Genomic DNA, 27374 nt, shown 5'->3' with positions numbered 1-27374 from the left:
CATTTCAGTAGACTGCAATCCTAATTTTTAATCAGGTGATGAGTTGAGATAAATGATCCTAGTTGTGATAAAGGTCAGGACCCACTCAAAACCTCCCCCTTCCTCCGGGAAGTCCCCCAACACCACCGTCCACTCTGATTGGTCTCCTTTAGGTCTTTGTTTCACAGCGTGAGGTCCATGGACCCTCAGCATCAGGAGCACCTGGAAACTTGGTAAAAATGCAATTCCCTAGCCCACTCCAGACTCAGCAAATCAGCATCTCTGGGGATGGGGCCAAGTGTCTGCATCTTTAACCACCTCCTCAGGTGCTCCTTGGGCCAGGAACACTGCTCAGAGCTGAGGGGGGTTGGGGAGAGGCACATGTCTTTGGCATTCTCCTGTGCTGCTCTTCCTTATACTTTCCTGTCACTCCTCATCCTCAAGGTGAGGTCTCCAGGGAGAGGGGCAGCCCATCCGCATCTCTGAATCCCCTGTAAACTGAGTCAGCCACATTTTATACGCCCGATGGAACAGGCCAGGTGCAGTGAGGCAGGCAGAGCCAGCAGCCTAGCCTTCTCCACAATGACTTTGAATAGATACTCAATGAACGAGTGTTGATGAATCATTCCTTCAAGGACTGTTCCTAGTCAAGTGCTTCATACAGAATGCCAGTCATGCCTGTGCTTCCTGGAGCTCTTATGGGCCGAGGACTATTCTGCCCAGGACTTGGGGTGAATGTGGCACTTACTTCATAAGGCGACTGGGAGGTTCAAATGGCATGATGCATATGAAGTGCTTAGAAAAGCACCTTGAATGTGGCCGACTCTCAGTATGTTAGCTTCCACCACTACTACGATGATGAAGGGGATGATGATGAGAAGGAGGACGACAACCACTCAACTGAGGTTTTAGAGGACAGAAGTCAAGGTCTTCACACGGGTGTGCCTGACTAGGGCAGAGACAGAAGCTCAGATTCGGATCGGGGCTCGTCCCAGTCTGCTGCAGAGTTGCAGTCATCCCTGTGGGATGCTCCCGCAGGATCTCGGAGGGACCAGGAAGAGGTGTGCAAGACCACATACACACAGATGGAGGAAGCGGCTCACGTGTGCCTTTGGGTCCTTCCCAAGCACAACTCTCCTCACACCTGTCCCCCCATTGGTCAGTTCTGTCTCATTTCCTTGTCAAGCCTTGAGAAGCTTCGCTTGTGGTTGGCTGCCATCTGGTTCTCCACCCTCATCCCAGCTTCTGCACACCCCACCTCCACTCTGGCCAGGAGCTAATAAAGGTATAAGGTGTTAACCTCATCAAGAATGTTCTTTTCTTATAGAGGAATGGGAACATTGTCAAATGTACTGTCAAAAAGAGTGCATCTCTGAGGGTGGAATTTCAGGAAATGTTATTTATATATTTTTATACATAAAATGTGAAATTTATGGTTCATTTACTTTGCAAGAACCAAATGAGGCTGACTATAAGAAATATTCAACAGAACTTTAAAAGTTAAAGAGAAAAGAGGAAGGTCTCATAGTGGTCAGAGAGGGAACGGGTCGATAGTATTCCCTACCCAGCGAATACGTGGTTGGGGTAACTAAGCATTCAACTGAACCCTGATTTTACCAGTGAATGGAGAAAATTATTTGGGAAGGAGACCCACTCGCTCAGCTCCTGAACACGTAGCCACTGTCTGCCGGCAGAGATGGCTCTGAGAGTTTTAATCAGCAGGAGGCAGAGTGAAATCAACAGCTTGCACCTCCAACTTTAGGTTTCAGCAGTGCTCAGTGTTGGTGGATGGTGCTGGAGAGATGAGATTCTGCAATAACTGGTCAGTTTTCAAAGCAGTGCTCTCGGCCATAAAGCCAGACATAGACGTGCTATGGATACCCACAAAGACTGCTTGGATGGATGGGGGATGGGGTCTTTCCTGAAATAGAATGAGGGCCGCGAATTCTTCCCTGGAGAGAGGGTCCGTGTTGTGTGCACCACACTCATCTTCGGAGTGTTCTTTCCATTATTAAAGCAAGAACTGATTTCAATTCTGAAATAACCCTCGTGCTCACTCTGAGCCTGGCCCCAGACCTGGGGGCAAGCCTCAGTCACCATGGCAGTGTGTCCTCTCCCCTTACAGACATCCAGGACAAAGAAGACACACAACTTAGCAAGGTGAGATGCCTTTTAAAAATGAGACAAAATCTTAGAGGATTTATTTCCTTTATCTTTAGACCTACATCCATTAACCCACACTCAAAGACAATCAGTGCCGCTGTTCTGGAAGGCAGCTCAAATGGGTCGAAATTGCCATCATATATCCAGGAAAGACAGGGACACAACACAGATTTAAGGAAAAAAAAAAAACCCTGCCTGTTTCCAGGGAACCAGCTCCTGCTGAATGTGGCCTGATAGAAATTCAAGATAAAACTCTCTTGGATTCTGCTTAACTATAAAGTGCCACCTCACAGACGATTTGCACAGTCTGTGAACTGCTCCGGTTCGCAAAACTTCTTTTTTGGCTGTTCTAAACTCTATCTCATCAAACTCTTATCTTTTAACTATACAGCGCAGCATTTAAAATGATAAACTGCAGGGAGGAGGGAAGAAAGAAGACGTTTCGTGAGTAGGTGGGACCAGACAACAGCCGGGGAGATGTCTGACGTCCTTTTGGAGAATCCAAACCCTGAAGCGTGACTTATCCTGGGTCTGTCTGATCGTCTTCCCTCTCGGACGATCTTCTGCTACTACGAGACACTTGCAAGGTGATTCCTGGTTCTTTTTCTAGGAGTTATTGTGAATGTCCAGTTTCTGTCAATAATGCTCATCTCTTTAAACTGTTACAATGCACATGGATTTTACTTCCCGGTTCTTCTTGCATGTTGCCATCTATCAAAAAAAAAAGAAAGAAAGATTTATCTTTCAGAGGTTGTTTCCTTATCTTCTGTTCTTAAACAATCATATTCTGTATTGTTGAGAAAAACCCAAAGCAGTCAGCTTTCCTGGACTCATTTCTCTAGCAAACTCACCTCACTCCCTATCTCACCCATCTGCTTATAATTTAATGCTCTGTATGTTTTAATCATTTCATTAGGCATGTCTTTATTTTGAAATGCAACTAATTCTCCAGTTCAAACAAACATCCAGTAATTCTAAAAATGAGACCATTCTTTCCTTTAGGTAGAGGTTGGCTTAGAAGAAATATCACACCTATTTTGAGAAGAGTAAAAGAATTCAAATGCTCCCAGTTTTTGAAAAATCATCAATTCTTAAAACTAGAAAGGATCTTGGAGATTTCTTGATTATCTCCGCAGGTATGGAACTAATTTCTGAAGATGTCTTCTCAAGTCCTTCTGAATAACTTTGTGATAAAAACCACTGTTATTATTAAGGCTTATCATCATGTAGAATTAAAAAAAATTTTCATGAAATATCTCATGCCTATACTTGGAGCCGAAGGACACAAAAGAGAAAACTGATCCCACTGTAGAAATTGTATATTTTGCTAGTTTGTTTTCTTTATAGGAGTTTACACTTATTAAGGCAAGGGGGATCATATTTTGCTATAAGGGGGCAGAGAATTTACAAAGTGCCTCATGTGATTTTTTTTGTCCATAACCTTCAGATTTATTCTACATCAAGAAATGAAGCTGCTGAAATTCCAGCACATATTTTGTTTTAACCTTATATTTTTAACATTATATTTATGGCCCAACTGTAAAACATGGAATTGATGTCTTTATTTTCTGATACTTGTTATTAATTTCTGGTAATAAAATGTTCTTTCAACATTTTAGAAGCACAAGTAACATTTCACACACAACAGACACTCTAACAAATGTTTGTTGAAACATCGGTAGATAAGTGGGTAGGATACACATTGACATTTAACATTTGTGTCTTAATTCAGCTTTAAGGGCCAATGTTTATTAACGATAATAAATAGCAAAGGCAACAGTGGGCTTTCTGATATATTCTCTTCCAGTGACAATTTCTTCTACTTCCAAAACATAAATCAGAACCATTTAAATTTCCATATAAAGATCGAAATGATAATAATAATCTAATAATGAAGTTATCTTGGAGGAATTGTTTTAGAACACATTGGTAAGCTATTGACAGATGGGAAGTCTTGGGATGTGGCTGACACAAATGGTTGTCATGCGCCATCTAGTGGCTCTATGCGAAACTGTGCTCAGTCCGTGGGAAAGGCTTTTTTGGAGCAAGCTTCTCTGCTCCGAATTTCAATGCCTGTCGAGCAACCAACGTACATTTGTCCATCTCTAAGGCTTTAAACTGATAGAGATCACTGAGGAAAACATGTCAAATGGTCTTCCGAAACCTCTGTGTCCTAACGAACAGCTAAGAAGTAACTAGTCAGGATACTGTTTCTTCCTGGATCCAGATACACGAAACCGAGAAGCAATCAGAGAAAGCTCTGCCTGCCACAGTTATGGCGTAACGCAAGGTAAGAAGCATGACATTGCCTGCTACATTTTTCCCACAGAAACCATCACCGTGTGCAGAAATCCATGGCCTGGCCATGACTCCTAGAACCCGGAGGACTTGGTTAGCATTGCCGAATTTGCACAGGGGGAAGATTCTGTGGCAGGTGTCTCAGTTTATCCAGCGGTCAGTGCTGATTCATAAGACATCTTAATTCGCACACATATGCATAATAGTGATGTTTTGCAGTGGATTACAATATCGTATTTCACAATGATCAACAATCTGATTTTTAACTTTCCAGTTTGGGGCTATGATAGTAAAAGAAATAATAAATTCAAAATTTGCAGTGAAAAACAAATATCTCCAGGTTTATTCTTGTAGTGTCAAGTCGTCCAAAATAGAGTGAGCACTTTGAGTTCTTCTTGTATTCTATCAGTTTTAAGCCTCTTCATGACAATTTGGACTGGGACAGTGAATCATTTACATGTCAATTTCACACGCAAAATCACTAAATAAGCAGTGTATGACTATGGTGGAATGGTGGGGAGAGCATTCGATATTGGAGAGTAAAAAACTAAAATTAAGACGAGTTGTTTAAAAATCTCACAGACGTGACGATTTTGATTCTCTGTGGTTTCATATGCTAGCAAGTTTACGGTGCTTGAGAAATGCAGCTTTCAAAGTCAGCTTACCTCTTTTGAAGAACATCAAGTAAGAAACGATTGAGCGTATTAGTTCCAAAATAGAAAAGCCTACAAGATCATTTCCCTTTCCTGTTAAGGTCGATTTCCATTAAATATACGTTTTCAGTATAAAATGCCCAGCCTAAAAAATATTTGCATCTGCCTTTTGAACTATAATCCTGATCCGCACGCTGTGATAGCGGCTCCAGCGACATCTCAAACATGTATTTTTCACTTTCTTTATCAAAGGGCTATTTATTTTAAGGGAAACATTGATCAATTTAAGGCGTCTGTATCGTTCATTTTTAGAAAAGGCCATAAACAAATAGCAATGGGAAGAACCTGATTATTATACAAGTGAAGTCAACTATCAGAAAACCCTGAAATTTTTTGTCACTTTAGCGCACTATTCTCAATTACAAATCCATTATCTGAAAGCTAGAAGTATAAACAAAAATATTGGTGTGTAAAAACAAATCGGATTTGTGGGCTTAAGTCTCTGTTGTTGCCTGTATATTTAGACATCTACAAAGAAATTTGTCCCCCAAACCTTTCTGCTTTCCTTAGTCTTAAATGTTCAAAGTGATGGCATTTTTCAGAATATTTACCTATTAACTGACATTATCATTGAAAAAGAAATCAGATTAATTTTTGGCTGTGCTGTGCCTCACTACAAATCCTGTTTGTACTGTGAGAGGGGAGAAAAATAAATTTGCAAAATTCCAGGCTCTGGCCCTTTGCGTTTTGCTGGCTTTCGTGTTTTCCATCAAGTCCTCAGTGTTTATGCCACAGCTCAGCTAACGGCTGATGCAAACAATTTTCCTCACATGCCAACACAACACCTTTAACTATACCTAAAAGTAAAAATTAGTAAAAATTTAAAAAATTCTTTGTCCTTGGCAAAGCAGGCATGTGCGGTTGAAGCTGGCCGTGGTTGCCATAACTCCAGTGGGAATCACACCCTTCTTTACAATCTCTGACTCTCTCCTCTGTCCACTTTATAGAGATGTTGCTGGGATAAACGGAGACAATTTCAGGAAGGTTATGGGGCTCAGGAGGACAACAATGCAATGCATTGTTTTGCACGGTCTGGCTGGAGGGTGTAGCGTGAAGTAAAATTAAGATCTCCTCTTTTATTGTGAAGCACAGTTGGGCTGTTTGATCTCTAAGTCCTCGGGTAATTGGAGTCTACACAGCATGTGGAATCGGGGCCTGAGCAGCTCGCTCGTGTGCCCAAAGCCCACTGCATACCTGCCTGCGGCGCCATTCACCCCCGGCCAGATCCAGCTTGTATTCGGGCTTCTGCCTGGACACAGGCATTGTTTCTGAGCTGAGAAAACAACCGTGCGGAGATTCTAAATGGAAGACGTGCTGTTTGTTATCAGGTACACAGAAGTAAACAGAAACTGCCCGGGCTCTGGGCAGGCATCCTGCACATGGGGGTGCCCCTCGTCACATTCCACAACCCTCCTCCCCAATAACGGGAGTTGTCTGATCCAACTTCACTACCACTGGCTCGTTTTTCACACTGGGCTTCCATGAAATCGACCTGCGCCCCCACACCCCAGATCACTGCGCACTGTTGTCCCTCAAGCTCGGAAGGCGGGATGGTTGGTTCACAGGCCGCTCATTCAACAAATAGTTACTGGGCACCTACGAGGCGCAGGGCACCGGCCAGCTGGCGGCCCCGTGGTGAATAACACCAGCACGCGTGGGTCCTCGACAAGCAGGGTGACCAACTGTCCCGGTTTGCTCAGGACGGAGCGGGTTTCAGAGACTCCGTGCACTAGGCTTTAAAACTCCTACAGTCCCAGGCAAACTGGGAGGAGACGGTCACTCTACACCGAGCCTAGAGTACGCCGTCTTATATGGCTCCTTGCCTTCTTAGAAAGAAGCGCGCGCCCCGTCCACAAAGGAGGGTCCTTCACGCCTGTTTTCATGTCTAAGACCCAGAAACGTTGCATTTTTCAGCCAGGGAGGACTCGGTAGTTATCCAAACGAACGGCTTCCTTTTCTAGACAATCATGAGACGGATCCAGGTTTTGAGGGGCTTGAAGCTTTTACAATCCGGGGCCCTCTTTAAGAAAAAGAAGACAAAATGATGAATCCAAAATACAGTGCTTTGGGGGAGGGACATGAAAGAATGAGACAATGGCCTGAAGCTTCAGCTTTATTAGCTTCACGGACAGTCTGCCTTTGCACATGATAACAGTAGTGAGCGATTAACGTTTATTGACTCACTTAATCCTCACAGTCAGCCTGTGAGGCAGGTGGGGTCATTATTCCCACTTTACAGATGGGAAACTTGAGGTCCAAGGAGGTTGGGTAACTTGTCCACGGTCAGCCACAAGGACCGCTGGGCAGCTTAACTTCTAACGGAAATGGTGACTGGATGGGGGTGCAATGACTCCGCCTCCCCCTGGAGGGAAGCAGAATGTCCAGTGAGCAATTCAGCAAACTCTTTTGGGTTACAAATTAAATCCTTAAGAAACCAGCCAGTCAAATTTGTGGACCCCCAAGAGGTTCTGGGCAGCAAGAAGCCCGGGAGAAGCCTGAGCGCATCTGTGGCCCTCAGCGAATGGACGTATCTCTAGATGGTCAGGAGAATTCTCACGTGCCTGAGAATGCACGACGGTTGTACCCAAAGGTCTACCCCCCCCCCCCCACCGCTAATCGAGGGCACTGGGTTCTCCCAAGGCTGTCGGCAAGCCTGTGAGAAACTGCCTTCTTTCCTTGGTTTTTCGCAAGATCCCTTCCCCACTTCTTCACCTCCCTCCTTCACACTTGCTCCAGACGGATTGTGGGTGCCCCTTTCCACAGTCCTATAAGGAACTCACAGAGCAGGGGCCGTGGACAGAAGATTAGAAGTGTGCTCTTTAACACCAAGCTCCCTGGCTTGCCATCCTCACTCTGTGACCTTGGATGAGTCACGTAACTTCTCTGTGCCTCAGCTTCCCCATCTGTAAAATGGGGATGATAACAGTATCTAACTCACTGGGTTGTTGTGAGGAGTCAATGAGTAAATATATATACAATGCTTAAAACAGGGGCCTGGGGCATAGTAATACTCTAAGTGTTAACTGTTATCATCATCATCAAATTATTATTATTACTGGCAAGTGGGCACTTCTGTGCAGAAATCTCCACTAGGAGGAAGGGCAGCCTGCCAGGTGCGAGGTTCCAGGCTGAGGCTCGGAACGGCCATTTCCATTTAGAATAAGCCATGAGTTATTTTCAAAGTCTCCGTTCCCTCGATTGTCTTGCCTTCGGAGCGGCTCACGGTTTGGGTGTGACTGTCTGTGGGACACACGCTTAGCCTAGAAACGGCGCATTAAATAGCACCTCCTAGGCGTCACATCAATTGCTAATTAAAGTGGCATTAACCCTAATGGGTTGGGAAGCAGGACTGTCATTTGCCCACTGTGGGTCTCCGCAGGCTGAGCAGACATCCCCCCATCCTGGGCCTGCACCTCGGGGTGACGGGGGCCCTCGGGGGAGGGAAGCTGGGGGTAGGGCCAGAAGTTCCGCAACTTCAGAATCTGCTTATTGTTCCTGACAAATAATAACATACTAAAGCCAGGAACGTGCTTGCACCAATCAGTCACAGGTGCTGATAATAGTTCACCTAATTACTTCATTATTTTTCGCCACTCCAGCGAGCAGTTTGTATTTACAGGCCTGTGGACGGTTCCATTACTACCACTTATTGTGACGATTCCAGCAATTCCGAGGGGCCTCTGAGGGTTTGGACAAGTAGAATCTTGTTTTTCTTGATTTCCCCAGGGGAGTGGGAGGTAGGGGCGGGGTGGAGGCAGGAGGAGCTGGGAGGAAAAGCATCCAGCGGCATCGGCATCGACCTACAACTGCTCATCTCAGATGAGTGATAAATGATGGGTGATTTTTGAAACGCTGGGATTTTTAAAACAAAACAAACAGACCCTATCCTATGAATTACAAGGCTAGTCATGGCGAGAAAGGGGAGAAGACAGGATGCATCCGCCCCAGGTCTGCACTCACGACAGAAGAGCGCTGGGGCCCCAGCCCCGCATCATTAGGTGGGAAGCGGAGCTGGAAGCCGTCCCCGGGGCCCTGTTGTCCTAATGAATACCAGGCCACAAATTAACGAAGTTGGTTTGGAAAAACATTGTGAATTTTAGTCACTCAAGCGTCCGGTGAATCTGTTAGAAGTCAGGGCTGGTTATTTGTAGCTTGTTAACATGTTGATTGTTTACAAATTATGTTTTCCCTTTGAAAAAGTGGGCAACCTCTCAGCAGCTTCTTGTCACTCATCACTTGCTAGGGTGCTTCCTGCCAGGGATAAAGGCCGCCTGTTGTTAGCGGATCTAATTGGTGTACCTCTCCACCTTGGGACCCCTTCCTGTCCTCTGTTCCCTCTCTCCCTTCCTCCTACATATAATAAAGTCCTTCTTAAACCCCCTGCCCCTGGAAGGAGTGTTTCAGACAGGCCCAGGTTCTGTACACCTTCCAGGTCCTCTTTGCAGATAACCAGAGAAGTGAGGGCTGAGCACTGCCTGCTCGCCCCCTCCGGTCCCCCTTCCTTTCAAAGAGGCTTCAAGGGCTGAATTTACACACCTTGGCTCAGGAGCCAAAAGCAAGTAAGAGAAAAAACGAGCGTGCCTGCTCCCGCGACCTTCACCGACCACAAGAAAAATGACCAAATCACAGAACCCTGGAGGTCATACACCCAAATTCCCTCCTTTAACTGAGACCTGAGGAGAAGTGGCAGCCCCAAAGCCCCATAGTGGCTGGAGACAGCAGGGAGCAGAACCCAGGGCCGCTGACTTCCTGTGTGTAGAATGCCTCACAGGAGCAGCTTTTCTGCATCTTCACATCCTTGTTTAAAGTCATCCTTTCATTCGTTCATTCATTCATTCACTCAACAGTTACCTTGGCCATACACACAAGTCCTGGAGCTACAGAGATGTCTTTCAAAGAGCCAGGGGCCCACAGGCACAGGCTTCAGCTTCTCCAAAGACCCACAGGAGATACTCAACTGTCTGGAGGTTCATTTGGCATCTGTTGTTTGCTGCTGGAGCTCCATCCTGAGACTTTGCCCCGTGTGGTCTTTGTGGGCCGACTTCCCCTTTTCTGTACCTTCCGTGACCAGATACCCGGCTGTGTTGTCAGAAGCCAGGTGGTGAGGCTCTGCTGTGGGAGGTGGGGAGGAAGGGGCATGTCTATTTCCTTTTGCAAATTAACTTGCTGGATATTGTGGGTCCACATGCTGACCTGTCACTTCACAAGGATGCCGGCTTTACAGCTTGCTGCTGTCTGGCCTGAGCACTTCTGTCCTCACAGGGGCCTTGGACACAGCGGTGACCACTTTCACAGGAGCTTGGGTTGGGCTGGATGCTGAGAGCAATAAACAAGCAACAGATCTCCATTAAAATCACCCTGGTCCAAGGGGAGGGCAGACCCATGCAGACTGTCTGATGGGTGACCTGCAGCCAGTACCGGCTCAGAGCCCCACTCCTCAGTAAAACGTGACGGTGATAGGAGACCTCTCCCCTCGCCACAACCCCACCTTCGCCCTGCTCCCCCATCCCTGCCTGGCTCTCCACAGGGTCCCCCGTGGAATGTGTGGAGAGTGTAGCAGTGACAGCACCCTAGCAACAGGTGACGAGTCCACTCCTAGGGCTCTCGCAGCTCCTGTGCTGTGTTCTTCAGGGACAGCAGAAGGTTACTCGGAGGGTGTGAGCTTTCACTGTGTCTAGACACTTAAATCGTGTTGCAGACACTCACAGGAAAAGCATAAGGCAAGCTGTATTACTTTCCTGGGGCTACTATAACAAATAGTCACAAACCGGGTGGATTAAAATGATGGAAACTTATTCTCTCACAGGTCCAGAGACTGGAAGTCCAAAACATTGATCTTGGACTTCTAGCTTCCAGAATGGTAAGAAAACAAATTTCGGTTGTTTAAGCACCCAGTCTATGATACTTGGTTATGGTTTCCTAGCAGACTGATACACGTGGCTTGATCCCTGTGTGTCTCTTCTCTTCTCATAAGGATACCAGTCACAGTGGATTAAGGGCTCACCCTACTCCAGTATGACCTCATCTTAATTAATTACCTCTGTAACAACCCTGCTTCCAAATAAGGTCACATTCTGAGCTTCCAGAAAGGACATGCATGTTTGGGAGGACACTATCCAACACAGGGCAGTTTACCTGAAACAGTAGCTCACTTTCACCCACTTTTCATATCGACTCTTTTTCACGGGTCTCAGTTTTCTCTCCCTCCTTGAGAGAGGTCAAGGGACACATATAACGTGAGAGTTGCTTTGCAAAGACAAGAGGTTAGTAAGCCCTGCTGTGCTTCAGGAGGGGCTGGGAGCGCTCATCTGACAAGGAAAGAGATGAAGCTCCAATCCTCCAAACAGCCCACGCCTTACACACCAGCTTGGAATGACCCACACTGCTTTCTCCAGCTCTAGCCATCAGCAAGCCACGGGGCAGCTTTATGACCTTGTAATTTATCGTTATTTACACCTGTGATCTGTTATCGATTCAAATTTTTCCTGAGCTGTTTGCCAGGAAATGGAGCATGAGATGGAGCAACTGGTTTGATCCCTTCCCATCAAGAAAACGTCAGTTCTTCTTTAGGATGGGGGTGGGGGTGGGGTGGGATAGTAGTGTTTAGGTGTCTCTAGCTCCTATTTATTAGAGAGAATGAGAGTTTGGGGGTTCACAGTCTTGGCCACCGATTGGAGAACTTCGAAAGTACTGATTCCTGGGTCCCTCCTCAGAAATTTTGCTTGAATTGGTCTGGGACAGGCCTGGGCACTGGGGTATGTAAAAGGTCCCCTGGCTGAGAGGCACCTGCTTGAGGTGTGTGGAGTCCTGAGTTATCAAGTAAATGGAATCAGGGTGAACTTTGGATCATGGACTCCAACTCGCTGACAAAAGAGAGAAGGAAACTGGCATCTGGGCACCCAAGGTCACCCGAGGATGCCTAAGCGGAGACCCCAGGAAACCAGGATGAAAACTCAGGGCTGGGGCTCCCAGCAGCCTCTGGCTTCTCCCAAAGTTTTCATTTCCTTGCTGCAAATTAACATGCTTAATGATTTTAGCCCATCAGACTGATCTGCCTTTTAATGAGGTCTGCAGGCTTTGACCGACCTGGTAGTTCCTGACCCAGGTACCTTATTTCATCTACACTTGAAAATGTGCTGCAACCTCCTTATTGTTTTGATGCCTAATCTAATTGGCTTCACATGGAGAAACGCCACGTCCCATAGCCACACAGACCGAGCCCCCGCAGGCCTCAGCACAGGTTGCCACTGGTCGCCAGGAGGCCCAGGTGAGAACACAGACCTGGCTTTCAGCAAACTCTCTCACTCCACCAACGCCTGTGAAAAGCCCACATTCTCCCATGACCTCCAGTGGCAATCTGTTTACGAGTTACGGGCTCAGCTTGCTAACATTTACAGCCATGAGCAGCTTCATTTTTCCCACCCAGCCTTTTCAACTTGTGTACCTTATCTTTACAGACTGAAGAGTTGTGATTTGCATTCACAAAGCTCATAACCTGTTGCGTCATGTCCTTTGTGTTGGCTTAATATTGGAGAGCAGGAAAATGGGGAGAATAATTAAATAGGTTGATGTTCAGTTCACTGGGGATGAGAAAGTCAAGGGTCAGCTTTGTTGAAACTGGAAAATAAAAGGGGCCTTTGTGTCTCTTGAAAATATCGGCTCAAGGAAGGTCTTTATAATAAAACAATTTCACAAAGTATATTTTTTCTTATATTTATTATAGTTTCTTTATTTTTTTGGTCCTTTCAGACTGTCTTCTTGATGTTGTTCCTTTTAAACCAGGGTCTTCTGCTCTCCTCTCTCTCTCTCCCCCTCCCTTTCTATGCTCCCCCCTCTCTCGTCTCTTCCCTCTCCAGGGAGCACACACATGTATTCCTTCAAGAATCCTGACTCTTATAAGGCATGTTTTCCTGTGAATGATTTTCACACAATTTATTACCATGTCCTTAGGGATAAGAAACAACTATACTTTTGCTTTAGTGCTCAAAGGAGTTTCATGGAAATCCTTGGTTGCAAGTCACCCACTTAAAATAATGAAAGCACAATCTAAGTGTTTACTCGCTGGGGGCGCAACACTCCTCTGCTCGCTGGAAGGCCTGGGGTACCCAGGGTGCTGGGACCTGCCTTCTGGGATAGGAGGAGTTAATTAAATTACCTTATATTTAGTGTTAATTTTGTCCTGGGCTTGTCAGATAATAGACAACAAGCTTGTACTTGACTGGGAGCATCGTCCCAGGCATGAGTAGTCTCCTGGGTTGTCCCATTGTCAGATTAATTGAGTTGACTTCTTGGTTGCAATTAGTTACAAATGTGGTTCCAATACTATTTCAACAGGTGTCAGTTTGGGGTCGGTGATCAGAATCACACAGCCAGCTCCATGAGGATCGGGGCACTCGGTTCAGCCACTCAGGTGCTGATGTGACTGTGTCTCGCCCAGGCGGAGAAGAGTCGAGAGGCTTGGGGATGTCTCTGAAGAACCATCACTTGCAAGAGAATTTAACACTTAAATAGGTTAAGAGGTCGGTTTGGCCCTCACTTTTGCTGGGTCCAGCTTGGAGCGGGGAAGTCTGTCGGTGATACAAGAAAGTATTGAGAATTCTTCCTGCATTAGGAGCGAACACTCTTGATTGCTGATTAAAATTGGCCTCACTGATGCAAACCTGAACCTTTCAGGAAGTGGGTTGTGAGAAGTCCTAATTAGCGTGAAATTATATTTTGTGGCCCTGATCCGTGTAGGACCGTAACTCCCTAGGTGAGGGAAGTATTCGGATCGTCCAGGCACTGGAGATTGCCTGGAACCCGGACATGAACTCAAATGCTATTTCCTACCCTCACTCCCAAACCCTGAAGAGCACTTTTCACTCAAATGAAAAAGAATTTCGAAATTTTCCCCCTTGTTTTAGAGGGAAGAGGTAAGCCTCTCTCTGCCCTTCAGAAATTCAACATCAACTTCTCATTTTCACATACCGTTTGGTTAGTTTCCACACGTTACTTGTCCATGAGTAACTTCCCAAACAAAGATCCTTTTCCCTCCCAAGTGTCCAAAGCTGGTATCAGGTCTCTAAATAAGTGCCAAAGCATTATTATTGTATTGCCTGATAAGCATAGGACAAAATTAACATAAAATAGAACGAAGTTGTTTAACACTTCTTATCTCACAGATTAAATACATCCTGAACGGCAATAGGGCCGTCACAGAATGCCCTGATAGAGAAAAATCTTGAATCATCGGCCAGAGATCCACAAGACAGCTGTGCACCTAAGAGGCCTGGGTCCCATAAGTGATCTCAGAGCCAAGTTGCGTTCTCTGTCCAGATTCAGGGGAAAAGCCTTGGGCGGCCAGCCTGCTGGTAGAAAAGATGCGGAGCTTGCATTCTGGCTGAGGCCCAGAGCAAGATCCCAGGAGCCCCAGTTCACCTGAGCACAGTCACATAGAGCCACCTGCCAGCCCTGGGTCTCTGCAGCAGCCAGATGCACCCGCCACAAGCCTAGAACAGCTGGCAGCAGGGAGTAGGGGGGAGGGGAATAGGGGCGTGGCTGTGGTGAGTAAATCACCATCCAACACCCTCCCCCTACAGATGTCTCAGCAATCAAGTCTGCGGGTGAGCGAACAATGATAGTGGAACACCTGGCTTTGCTATAGCTTTGCATACCTGCCACAGGCACTTTGGACACACAGAATCACATGTTGGGTGGAGGGTGGATAAGCAGCTGAAAATGCATCTATTCATCATAGGAAGACAGGGGGAGTCAGGACATGGTCCCTAACATTTGGAAGAGCTAAACTCGGGCTGAGGTCTTCAGAAACAAGATGCCATTATATACAAAGACTGAAGGGTGACAGGTGGCCCCATTAGAAAAGAATTCACAAAGCTTCAGTTTTGATATTACTTGGAGACTGAAATGTAATGATCCCATTTATTCCATCAGCAAAAGTTGTCACAGTCTTGTTGTAAGAAGAATGAGCCTCCGCCCTTTGGAAATTCAACGTGAACTTATCATTTTCACATACTGTTTGGTATAGTTTCCACATGTTAATTGTCCAATAAGTAACTTCCTGAACAAAGATCTCTTTCCCTCCGCAGCATTGAAGCTGGTGTCAGGGCTTTGAATAAGTGCAAATCAAAGCACGTCGTCTATTCCTTGATAAGCCTAGGATGAAATTAACATAAAATATAATGAGGTTATTTAACTCTTCCTATCTTACAGATCAAATAAATCTAAGATGAAAATAGGATTGTCACAGAATGCCCTGGTAGAGAAAAATCTTGAAGTAATAATCTATGTTTCCTGGCTGAATATAGACCTATGGTATTAACATCATCTCATATATAACATACATATTATCACACATTTATGCTATAAATATTATATCCATATACACACTCTATACGTGTGTAATTAAATATTAGAATTCTATTCTTAACTACCCCAAAGTCATATTTTTATAATTATTTGTTTGGCTAAGATTTTAACTCCTATAATTTAATATTCCATGGTCCACCATTGAATCCCTTGCCCCATTTGGAATTAATGAGGAGACAGACGAATGAGTGAATGAATGAATGAGTGAGGAATATGTGCTGCCCACTGCTTTTACTCTCCCAGGGGTGGGCAGTCTCCATTTCGATCAGCCTCTTATAGAGAGTTGGGTCCACACCCCATTTCCTTCCACCTTGACTTTCTAGATTGATCTGTAGACATTTTCCAAGAGCAGAACTTGGCTTAGAGAAAGCACTATTTGAAAAGTGTTTAATGATATTCCCTGAAGTTGCTTGGCCAAATATGACTGAATCTTTCTAACGCAGAGAGAAAACAAAATTATTTACTCATTCAGTATTTATTAGTTTGGAAACGGGACACAGTACCTAGCACACGACAAGGACTGATGTTTGCTTTCTCAAGGTACCTGCCTCATGCTCCTTCAGAAGACAGCAAGAAGAGGCTTACAGTGGCCGAGCCAATGTTGACTGTAGCACAATTCCTTATGTTTTAGGGAGCAATTAATTCTGATAATTGATGTTGGTATAACATGGGTCTTAAATGATTTATGAAGGAGTTTTCTGACTCAGTACAGGCGTCTCTAAGAGTGTGCTTACCCATTGCTGCCATATCCTGTGGAACACCAGATATGAAGGAGACCAGAAGGCAGGCAGAGATGGGGAGCAGGAGTGTCATGTCTCAGCTTTGCACCTGGGGCAGCCCAGGCCTGGGGGACAGCACATGCTGAGCCCAGGCCACACCAGCCTCGCTCATCATCCAGAGCTATAAGCTGGACACTGGGCAGGCCCATGATGGAGTTTCAGGTGGCAGCCTCAGAAGGAGACCACAGAGCCTGAAGTGGACTTCTGGCTGTGAGACTCTGTGGTCATGTGGTTCTCTGGCTGCTCATGCCCACAGACTGTCCATCTGCCCAAATACCGACCCCAGTGGCCATCAGCCCACTACTCCTTGGGATTTTAAATGCTTTAGGATTTTCCTTTTGAAAGTCAAGGCCTCTGGTACAGGCAGGCTTCAAGCCATTACACTTTGTTTATGAAGTAAGACCTAACTCAGAGTTGAATGATTAATTATGATGATTAACAGTGGGGTGTGGAGAAGGGGAGGGGAGGAAAAAAGGGGCAAGAACAGGAAAGGACACAGAGACTAGTATTTATTGAATACCTACTGTGTGCCAAGCCCTGTTGTGAGACCCTTTATACATCTGTTGTTTCTAAATCCCCACAAGAACATTGAAAGATGGATATAATTATTCCTGTTTACAGATGAGGAAACTGAGGCTCAAAGAAAGTGAGCACCTTGCTGTCAGTCACATCTCTGGAGGTGGCAGTGCTGGTGTTCTCACCTGCATTACCTGACCCAGTGTACCCTTCTCCCACTGTGTCAGGAGGATGCTCCAAAGACACACCTTACACTCCCACCTGGGGTCCAGCCTGGGCTCCCCCTCCCCCCCCCAGTCTCCCTTGGAGAAGCGAGGACTAGGGGTGGGGAGATAGTTGACAGGTTCTAGGGAAGGTGGTGGCCCCAAGGGAGGGGGGAGGGGAGTTAGGTGCTTCATTTCTTCCTCCAGCTCAATGTCTGCCACCACAAAGCAACTCCATGTGGATACAGTGTAAATAAATAGTGTGAGCTACGCCAGCACAACCTCAAAGCAAGACCTCTAGAGTCTCTGTCTACCCCGACTGCCAACTCTAAGCCCCCCTCCTATGGAAAATTTGGAGCCTCCTTTGATTTACAAAAGAATATGCTAATGTCTCTTAGACTGAATGCTCCCTGAGAGCAGGAATGTGTCCGCTTAACTCTGCACGGCATCTAACAGGCTACACCCAGTGCCCGCCCTACAATAATTTCCCAGGAAACACTGGTGACATGCATGAATGAAGATGAATCGCTTCTGCTTGCCTTCTGCTTTAAACCAAAAAAGCCTGAATCACCCCCTGTGGGTGAAATTTGCTATCCCCAAGGAGAGAAATGTCCTTACAGCTCTCTGGTAGCTTCTAGAGCATTCTGTACCCACTGGAGCCAAGCAAGGCCTGTGACATTCTTAGGACGCTATTGAGCTGCCAGAGCACGTCAAGTTTAATGCTCCCTCAGCAAACAAGGAGACACGCGCAGGCCCAAAGACAGTGGCTGTCAAATGGACATGTGAAAACTGAATTGCTGTTTCTTGGGACGTGGTGAGAGAGTTTCTCTCCCTTTTGAGAAAGGTCTGGGTAAAGGAACTCAGAGAAGCCCCAAAGGCCTGAGACTCAAAGGGGGCTGTCCAAAATTTATCGCTTATCTGACCAGAGCTGTCTTGGACAGACTGAAGTCATTAGCTGGGTGGGCTTGGGTGGGAGGAACCTCCGAGGTACCTGGCACAGAGAGTCCGAGAGGGGCAGGCACCATCATGGTCAGCTCTAAATCTCTGAACTAAAATTACTAGGGCAGAAAGACGTGGACATTCGGTGCCGTCCTTCCCTCCCACCTCCTTGGAGCAACATGTGCCCTTTCAAAAAGAATAGCACAGATAAAAATCTCATCCATTTACTGCAGAGTCTCTGCCATAGTTGTAAAAGAAAGGCCTTTATCATCCCCCGAATTAGATCTGTGATTTTTTTGAATGACAAGTATAATAATTAGACTGTGAAGATGTGCCGTTAATCCATTTAAAGGTGTAAAGAAGTCCATTTAATGAACATTATAGTCACATTAGACTTGGAAACATCCAACTCTTTTGTTGAATAAAAAGAAGTTCAACGAGATTAACTTCTCTTAGTTGGTTTTAAGGAATAATCAAACATGTCTCCCTCTGATAGTGTACCGTGCCTTCTCGTGTGGATTCTGCATACCAATGTCTGCCAGCCAGGAAGGGTAAGAATAAGGCCGCCAGACCTCACATTTCAGTCAAATAATTACAAATTAAAAAGGATCACTCCTACTTTCTATACTTACTATAAAGTGATAAGAGGCCCAACTCCTTGAACTTGTAATTATGTAACAGAAATGTTAATCTTCTGGTTCGGTATTCTCTCCTGCTGTATTACATGCATTCTTACAACGATCAAGTTTACTACTTGACATGTAGATATTTCTGCTGGGAGACCCATTACTTGATCCTACCAGATTCTGACCACAAATAGGGTAACGGATCGTTTTCAAATCTTGTGCTGTTTCGCATCTCCGGATGAGGCTGCTGTGATGGCTGCTTAACTGGAGTAAGTGCCGGGCACAGATGCTCTCTGCTCCGATGTAGAGTGGCTCAGAACCCAGATATCCTAGCTAACTCCTGGGGTTATTTCAAAGAGCCAGACTTTTGAAACAGAAATGGACAAGTTTGGAATAATCCCAGATTTGATTTAAAAAACAAACGAAAAAAAAAGAAGGTGCTAAATTGCGGTTGGTCAGATTTTGTCTATTAATTAGACTCTTCTCCCTCAGGCTTCTGACTTACTACCGCCTTTGTAGCTCGGGAATGTATATTTCACCTTATACATTGGCTCTCTCTTCTCTGTAGTTGCTAAGAATTTAAAAACAAACCACCGAGACATATAACATACCATCTAAGATTTCAGAAGGCAAAGGGTAAAGATTGCCTTTTCCCACGGAAAAGAAGCCTTCCATAGTGAGGAAGGACAAGCCTAAGAAGAGCTGGTCTAAACATGAAATTAGGGAGTCGGCTTGGGAAGAGCGTGTCAGCACAGCATCCTCTCTCCTTGCTTTGTGCCTGATGCCTCCCGCGAACCAGTGACAGTGATGGATGACTGTGGAGATTGTCCAAGCCAAACTGCTAACCAGCACTGTTAGATCTTTTTGTAGTTGAGGAAACAAAGCTGATAAGATCAAGAAGCAACATAATCCCCGGTGATGGAGTGTGATCTGTCTTGTAGAGCGTAACTGGCATTACGCAGACATCATACCTTAAACCAACCATGGTATTTGTAGGAGCGGAAAGAAAAACTTACTGCAGGTTAAAAGAAGTTTGGTTTTCAAAAGAATCATAAAAATGGGATGTGCCTTTCAGAGGCCGTGCCAGTGTCTAGTCCGGATCAGCTGAGACTAACTCAGAAATTAAGCCTGGAGACCCGGCACGCATCTCCAGTTTCACTTTCCACTTCTGTTTTGCTCTGGCTCCCTTATAATCCTCCAAGATGAACGTCCAAGAGGGATAAAACAGGGAGACCTTATTCCGAAAGGTCACAATTAGATCATTGCCTTTCACCGGCCTTCAAACGGGGCCAAGGGGAATAATGGTCTGGGCCTTCCATCGCCCTGGGAAAGAGGAAGAACATTACATTTTGTTATTTGTTGCTATGACTTTTCTTTATTTTGAGATTATCTTCATTATATGTTTATCCCACATAAGACACGTACTAGCTAAGACAAAGGGACAATACGTTCAGTCCACAAGTGAGCTAAAATGGCAAACGCAGAGGAAAACTTGATGTATACACTTCTGGAACTGATGGTCCAACTGTAAAAGACGACATGTTCCTTCTGGTACCTGTCTGGGTTTTTGGTGTAGAAACTGATTTAGAGGTCTAGGGAGCCCTGGGGCATTCGTAATGGGCGAAGGTTGCCGACATCACCAAAGTTTGAAGCTGTTCTGTAACTGCTTTAATCAACCTGAAATTTAAAATTACACTTCAGTGAAGAATATCTACGAGATCTTAAAAAAAAAAAGCATACATAGTAGGATCTATTCATATGCAGAAAAAGTGTCAAAATGGTTTTATCTCAGACAGCACCCAAGCAACATTTCCTTTCCCCCTTTCATTGAAAGGATCATTTAAATGTGAATACATTTTTTTGGCTTAGGCTATTAGATTTTGTTCAGATTGCACAAATAATTCTCCTACTTAGGTCAGATTAGAAATGGCTCTGGACGTTCCTCGACGGGATAAAAATCTTACGAAAACGGAACAAATGCAGAGGAGAATGAGAATCGTTTTGTCCATATGCTGCCCCAAACTTGCCCAAAGATAATTATCATTGCTTATAAATACATGTTTGAGGTTGGCTTGAATACGTTTTTGTGAAAAAGAGAAAAGTTATTATCTTGAAAGGAACTCAGTAGCGCCTAGAAATCGCTATCATGGTCTGGAGTGAAGTAATCACTTTATCCTCATCCCTGAGCACATTTATGCACCTCCTAATTCTTCACCTAATTAGAGGGAAATGCAGCGCTGTCCTGGTCAGGGAGGTAGGGATTAGGGTTAAGAAAACACTTGTATTGGGAACCCCCTACCTCCCCTGGTCAGTGTGAAAGATTCTCAAAGAATCTCCCAGCCTAGCTAATCCATGACCCTCAGCGGGGAGGAAGTGTTAACAATTTAGTTTAAAACTCACACTCTCAGACAAATGCATCAAAAACGGCTTCTCTCCTTTGATTTGTAGGTATTAGTTGTTTTTCCAGGCCCCATTAAGGACTCTTCATCCTGGACGGCAAGGGGCATTAAGCCCTAGCAAGTTAGACTTGTTCCCAGCTCTGTCTGATTCAAAGGCAATTTACACTAATTATTCGAGTCCACAGCGTTACCCATATTAGCGGAATGAACCATCTCAGCAGGTAAAAGTACTTTTGAAATGTTAATTTATTACTAAGGTATAAAAATGTCCTTGATTTAAAGTGGAAAAAAAATTAATAGCAATTTTAAAGGACGGGACTAGGACATTCGGTACCCCTTGCTTATTTGCACCAACTCCTTCAGAATGACTTGTCTTTGAAAAAAACACAGGTTGTCAAGGCTAATGGCAATGCATTCTCTGACGTTATGGTTAATACAAAGATCTCGCCTACTTCGGTGCGTTTTTCTAGCCAGTTTTCCAAGCGGAGCCGAATGAATCCCTCCGCCCAGCTGCATTCAGAAGCAGCCGTTTGATTTTGTGCCTCACAAAATCTGCTCACGGGTGTTGGTTGCTGTTTTCAAAAGCCTCTTTTCGATTCCATTGCTTGTTCCAGAACAGCTTCTCTGGTCTAGAAGAAGCAAGGCCGCATCAACAATTTCTCCAGCAGCATTTGTGGGTCCATCCTTGTTGGACCGAGTCACGTGCCCTGCGCTCCCAGTCTCCATTTTCTGGGATGTCCCAGGCACAAAAAAAATTTCATCATAAAGTCAGAGGCTCTTGAGTGCCTTCTGGCTCAGTCTCTCTCCACTTCCCAAGTGAGTGGGGAGGAGAAGGAGGTAACTGAAATTAGGTTCTGCCATATTGGGAGAGAACCCACTGCTCAGAAGAGAGCCAGCAACTATGCTCTCCCCACTAAGGGAAGTGCCAACAGCGACCCCTCCTGGTAACCTGAACGAGTCAGAGGGTCCAAACAGTGCAGCTAGTTGTCACTGAAGAGTACTTTCCCTTCATTCTTTCGTTCTTTAATTTTACAAGCATTTATACACAAATCTATGAGAAGCGTCCCTGCCCTCAAGCTGCTCGGAAGACACTAAGGGCGATAAACCTGTAAAGCTGTAACAGAGATATAAGGAAGAGGTGGTAGGGCCCCTGGAAAGAGACAGATCCGCGCTGTCCAACAAATACAGGAAACTGCTTACAAAAGAAAAATAAAGATTCACTAAACAGAGAGAAAGAGAATCCAAGGTTGAAAAAATAGCAGCTGCAAGGGCTTGGACTAACACAACAGCATAGCGTCTTCAGAGACCTGGAAGTTGGGTGGGGTATCCGGACTGTCCAGAGCTACAGGAAAATGAATAGGAACGAGTGGACAAACTGGAGAGGTGGGCAAGGGCCCCACTCAGCAGTCTTGGAAAATGCGGGGCATCTTCCCAGAGATTAGAGGTCTCCAGACTTTTTTGATCATTTATCCTCAGCCCTGAGAAAGGATTTGATCATCCCCAGTATACGTGTACTTATAATTAAATTATATACATGTACAGATTTCAATCCATCATAGTAAGTGCTAGTAATGCTTATCTCATTTCTTATCTTTTTGATGAAAATATGTTAATAGTAGCTCTGGTGTTTTCTTTTCTCACCTCCATGGATTGTTGACAGTGTCAAATGCCCTAGAGTTGATGGGCGCTTGGAAACCCAGTGTCTGCCCCAGAGATTTCTTCCTGCCCATCCCCAGAAGGCAGATGTGCTTCCACTTCCTAACGCAAGCAGAAGCTTGGTCACTTGCCAAGAGCTCTGACCTAATTAGGTCAGAAACAGGTGAGGCACAATTACAGCAGGAGCCAAAGGATTCCCAGCCAGTGGCTCAGCAGATGCGCCCTCCATGTCCCACAGGGGAGACCTGGCCCCGCACATCCCAACAACTTTCCCTCCTGTTTTGGAGCAAATGCTTTCAAGACCCCTAAATCAGCACACCCAGGAGCACATGCTGTAGATTCTAGAGTCCAGAACACAGCCAGAAACACTGTGAGAGTGCCCATAGGTCAACTCTAATATCAAACAATAGCAAGAATAAGTTGTAGCATAAATAAAAGAATATATAGGTCACCATGGCGCTAGAAGCTAATTTGTGCTTTCCGATTGTCTATGAAACACAGTTTTCCATGGATTCCGCGTGAATCCTTCCAACACACACACGCACACCCACACACTCCTTACCTTAAGTTCTACTCAAGCAATTCTAGTGTGCTTAGGAACCTATCTATATTGGATGCCTATAAGATACAGATATGGCAGCTACAACTAGAAGCCATGAATTACAGTGACACTTCTTTTTGCAAAATTTTGCCCTAAGACTAGGATTTGTACTTAGGTCATTGGAAATAGTGGGCTCCTTCAGGTTCTAGAAATGGCTAACAGAGCCAGGATGACCCAAGCTGCCACAATCCATCCGTCCACCCAACAAGTGTGTATTGTTGTTGAATGTCTATGGTGTGTTGGGCATAATATTTATAGTCACGACAGGAAGGAATATATTTCCACTAGTGTTTAAATGTTCCCTCCCAGACTATAGTTGGAGCCCGAGAATCTAAAATGATTGTACGGAATAACTGTACTTCAGATAGAAACCTGGTTCCCAATCAGTGCTCTTTTCACATTAAGTGTTTAAAATGTCTTTTTAAATCAAATCACCACATTATGTACATTTCTACTTGGAGAGGATGGTAAAAATCTTATTTATTTGGAAATGATAATCACCCAGACTCTAAGTGCACTAGCTCTCCCTTTTTTCCTGTTTTAGAAATGCCCTTTATTTTGTAGATGCTGTAAATGAACAGTGTATAAATAAGGAGGGAGGGTGGAAGGAGAACGTTGAAAATTCTTAGAGAACAAATTGCTTCCAACAGTTTCATAATACACCTTCGCCTGCAAATAATGGATATGAAATCACAAACCAATTGATTTAATCGTGTATCCTGAAGACCTTTAGCGTCGCAACCCAGCTACAATTACAGAGCATCCACACAAGTAAGAAGAGTACATTCCCATAAAAAATTTCTATGGTTCAAAGTATTCACCAGTTAATCTGACTGCCCCTTCACCGCCACCATCATTTAGTTTGAATTAATGAGGATGGATTCACTAATGAAAGCCAAGAATTTTCCTCATTCTGATGAGACAATACGGTCATGGGGAGTAGCTGTATAAAATAATTTCCATGGCATATCCTAGGAAGCTGGAAGTACTAAAGATCATGGTGCCTGGCTCAAGGCTTATGATCAGAAGGGGGTGAAATTAAGTTAGAACTGAGAATTTTTTACTTTAAAAAGCATAAAGAAGCAGCACGTTTTTTCATGTTGAAAGAAGTATTGAAAAATGTATCGTGAAATTGAAACCCTGAAAATCTTTAAGGAATCTTTCATTATCCTTGCACCAGTGCAAAAATAGAAGCTTTGCATATGCAAGAATCAAAACAGACGTACACGAAACATAATGTTTGTTGACAGAAATGGAATTTCCAGCATGCGTTTTATATACGTAATGCGTATGCGTACACCTTTAAAATGGTCTCAACTGGTAACCACGTAGAATTTCTAGGAAACTGTATAAAATGGGTTTGCTGGCTGTTGTGAGTGTCTTGAAACTTTATTCATCTAGAGAGGCAACACAAGTCAGCCGAAAAAGCGTGAGGCTTAGAGTCTGGAGACTCAGACACCCAGACCAGTTCACTCACTAGCCACCACTGTGACTGCAGGCAAGTCGCTTAGCCCAGCTGGAAAATAAAGGTTTGATTGGCTTGGCCTCCAAGAGCTCTGTCAGCACTAAAATTGTCAAACTCCATATAGGAAGCATTTGATAGTCATCAGAGAGGAAAGCTGTGTGTGAAAGCAAGTGTTTCCAAAAATAGACGTACAAAGGATTTTTTTTTTTAGTTTGAATTAAAGAGGGGAAAACATAGTTTCGTTTAAACCACACACACACACACATATATACACACACACAGGCCTATCTAGTGTGCATTTTGAAAGAGCCAGCAGTGTTTTCCCCAGTTGAATAAAATGTGCCTTTGCAGGCAATCAGATTGCATTGCATTTGCGCATTCTGCACAAGGCTGTTGCCTCCAGACAGCCTTTAATTCTAATTAATACAAGTCCAGCTGAATCTGTGGGTGGAGGAAGAAAGACCAGAAACGAAGAAAGAAAATGAGACGTTAGCACGAATGCCTATCACATTGTGAATATCTATTCATCTGCATAATATTAATGATACCAAATATGCAAACAGATGTTTCTCTCATTAAATTGTATATGCAAATACTACTGGTAGGAGTGGTAATGTTGTCTTGGGGTTGAGAGATCGTTGAGGGTAATTAAAGGTTAATCCAGTTTTCAGTTCACAGACTGTACGACGAGAGTGGTTGTAAAGAAAAATTGTCACTTAACCTTCAATTCATTACCAATGGCACACGGATTTTCTACTTAAATAATATAAACATATATGCATTAATCATTACTTCCCCCTCCACCACCTCGGCAGGGGCTGATCACTAGCAACCATTAGCAAGTACTTGTGAGTTGAGCAAAGTTGAGTATTTCTGTGCAGAGCATTAAGAAGGAAAAATTTATATTTCCTCAAAAGTGTTTAGAATCTATCCAGAGCAGTAATCTCTGATTTTTAATAGAAAAATCTGAAGTACTTCCATCATTACTCCTTGAATACAATGAAAAGCATTGCTTTAAGATAACTAAAGTGAGATATTACGGGCTGCAATGACTTGACCAAGATTGCAGTCTATCTTTGTTTTCCTTACTGGGTGAATTGAAAATGGTGCATGGTTCGGAACATTTTTTTGACGGAAAAGTTTAACTGGCCAGCTGGGGTAATTTCACTTCCTGTTTTGAGGAGGGGAAAAAAATTTCAGTAGTTAAATTCAGAAAAGTTCCAAACTGGCAGGTCTGTGAGAAGAAATGCAAGGTCAGTATAAACCATGTATTTGCAGGAAAAGTGGAAAAAAGGCAGAAGGAGAAGAGGTTTTCCTGCCTCTGTGGAATACTAAAGAGGATTTATGTCCTGATCAATAGTTACAAAGAGCTTACCTTTGGTTTAGTGGGAATCGGGGTTCTGAAAGGGTAATCTCTTCTCTCCCCTTTACGTCTTTAGTCCTTGATTCGACCAGAAGTGCCCAGCTATTCAGTCCATGTAAAGAACCACGCAAAGCCAGCAGGCGGAATACCTGAGGTCGCCGTGCCCCTGTAAATTAAAAGTGTGCCTTCTGCTCTGAGTATTCAGAGATGCCAATCAAAATGAAATCAGAAGTTTCATGGGCAGACAGATCCCTAACATCTAATCCTTATTATGCGCTGAAGATTTTTAGTTAAACCCAAATTTGATTTTAGTTCTCATGCCACCAGAAAAACCAAAGCGCCTTTCAAAGTTGCAATCCTACCTTAAATCGAAATCAAATCTTGAATATAAAACTAAATGTCTTTTTTGCTCCTCCTTTCTCATAGCAAACAGCGCTTGTTTAAGAGGCTTAAAATTGCCTTGGAAAAGAGCGCATTTCTCAAGAAAATGGGCTATGTCTAACTTGCCCAAAGCATCTTTTTCATAGAATTTTAGCAATACTTGTTTAATGGCTAACCCAAAACAGAAGGTAGCTGCCATAATTCCAAAAGGAGGAGAGAGATGTCTAACAATGCAGGGTTATTTTTCTGCACAATATCAAACAATTTAACTTCTTTTTTCCTGGCTACTTGATATATTGATTTTTTTCCCCTTCTTGCTTTTTTTTTTTCCATCTTTGCTGAATTGCTATTTGGTCTTTGACCAAGGGGCGAGTCTGCAAGGTCTGAGAGCAGGAATAGTTACGGTGCAGCCTGAGTTATTAGCACATAATACATGCATTTTCCCCCGGGTGCGTATTAAAAGATGTGATCATCTGCCCTCTGCCAGCTAATTCTGGGTAACACTTGGAGATCTCCAGCCCCACTCTCAGGAGACTCTTTTGAAATAACATGGCCCTCTGCTTCTCTATTTGTTAAGTAATTGAGAAGTAATGGCGATTATTACGTATTAAGAAGCAGTCAAATTCCCCTAGCACCAAGCGGCCCCCCTTACTGGTGTGCTGCTCTGAAGAGCATTTGGTGATGTCAAGGTCCAATCAGGGGAGCTGGACTTTGGTTGGAAAACCCTCAGACTGGGCCAGATGATTTATTTTGCTAAATGCAATGGAAACACAGATCCCAAAGAGTGGAAGGCCCTTGATTTTAAGTGATTCCTGGCCCCTCTTCCCCAGTGTCCTAAGATACAAAGCCTGCCTGTGGTTGATTTAGGCCATGTCAGTGACTTGAACCTCTTTCTGACTTGCTCTCACCGACCATCTTTAGCCCTAGC

General features: G+C 44.4%; 2 long non-coding RNA genes across 4 annotated transcripts; one reads left to right on the top strand and one right to left on the bottom strand.

The window, feature by feature from the left end:
* Positions 1–1922: 1922 nt before the first annotated feature.
* On the top strand, positions 1923–22402 carry LOC139078739 (uncharacterized). Of its 3 annotated transcripts, XR_011531811.1 has the most exons (5): positions 2591–2729; positions 3145–3278; positions 3590–4432; positions 10960–11013; positions 13488–22402. It is a non-coding gene; the product is annotated as an uncharacterized lncRNA (long non-coding RNA). The 3 variants fall into 3 exon arrangements; XR_011531802.1 differs by adding an exon at positions 1923–2139 and having other exon boundaries at positions 2534–4432; XR_011531790.1 differs by having other exon boundaries at positions 3145–4432.
* On the bottom strand, positions 15058–26371 carry LOC139078767 (uncharacterized). Its single transcript, XR_011531842.1, has 2 exons — positions 26078–26371; positions 15058–15305 (listed from the first exon to the last, which is right to left on the bottom strand). It is a non-coding gene; the product is annotated as an uncharacterized lncRNA (long non-coding RNA).
* Positions 26372–27374: the final 1003 nt, after the last annotated feature.

Source organism: Equus przewalskii, chromosome 1, assembly GCF_037783145.1.
Source record: "Equus przewalskii isolate Varuska chromosome 1, EquPr2, whole genome shotgun sequence".
NCBI lineage: Eukaryota > Metazoa > Chordata > Mammalia > Perissodactyla > Equidae > Equus > Equus przewalskii.
The sequence above is the reverse complement of the archived record's forward strand: the minus strand, read 5'-3'. Positions and strand labels throughout refer to the sequence as shown.